Here is a 591-nt window from a genome sequence, read left to right on the forward strand (position 1 = left end):
ATATACTCCACCGGAAAGAGTCCTTTGCTTCTGGAACGCCCCCCTTTCCGGACTCAGGTGCACTTGGGCGCCTCCCTGGGCTCCCGCCCCCTCCCTCTGGTGGGGCCCCGCTGGAAGAGACTGTGGGAGCAGAAGTGAAAGTCGGGCAGAGATCGCCTGACCAGTACTCCCAAGATCAACCCCTGTCCCCTGCCGCAGACATGAGGCCCACCACTAGAGCCCCCCACGAGGTGCCCTCCCCCACGTGGTACCTTAGAGAGCCCTGCCCTGAGCCACCCGTCTGAGCTTATGCCAGGGTGGGCCATGGTCTCAGGCTCTGCTGAAAGTGCCCCCTAGGACTCCCCTCCAGGGCGGGGGGACGCCACGCAGTACGTGGGGAGGGTGGCTGAGGGCGGGCTCTGAGGCCCAGAGAGGGGAGGTCGCCTCCCTAGGAAGCGGTGGTCTCAGGGTTGAAGCTAGAACCCAGGCGTGGGACCTGGCTGCAGCCCTGTGCTGTGTGCACCTTGCCCACCAACCGCCTCAGGTGAGCTCAGGTGCGGGCTTCGGCCTGGGGGCTCGCTTCCTGGTACCGGCGGCCCCGCCCTGCGCCCG

The sequence above is a fragment of the Neophocaena asiaeorientalis genome, unplaced genomic scaffold (assembly GCF_003031525.2).
Source record: "Neophocaena asiaeorientalis asiaeorientalis breed wild unplaced genomic scaffold, Neophocaena_asiaeorientalis_V1.1 scaffold1247, whole genome shotgun sequence".
Lineage (NCBI taxonomy): Eukaryota > Metazoa > Chordata > Mammalia > Artiodactyla > Phocoenidae > Neophocaena > Neophocaena asiaeorientalis.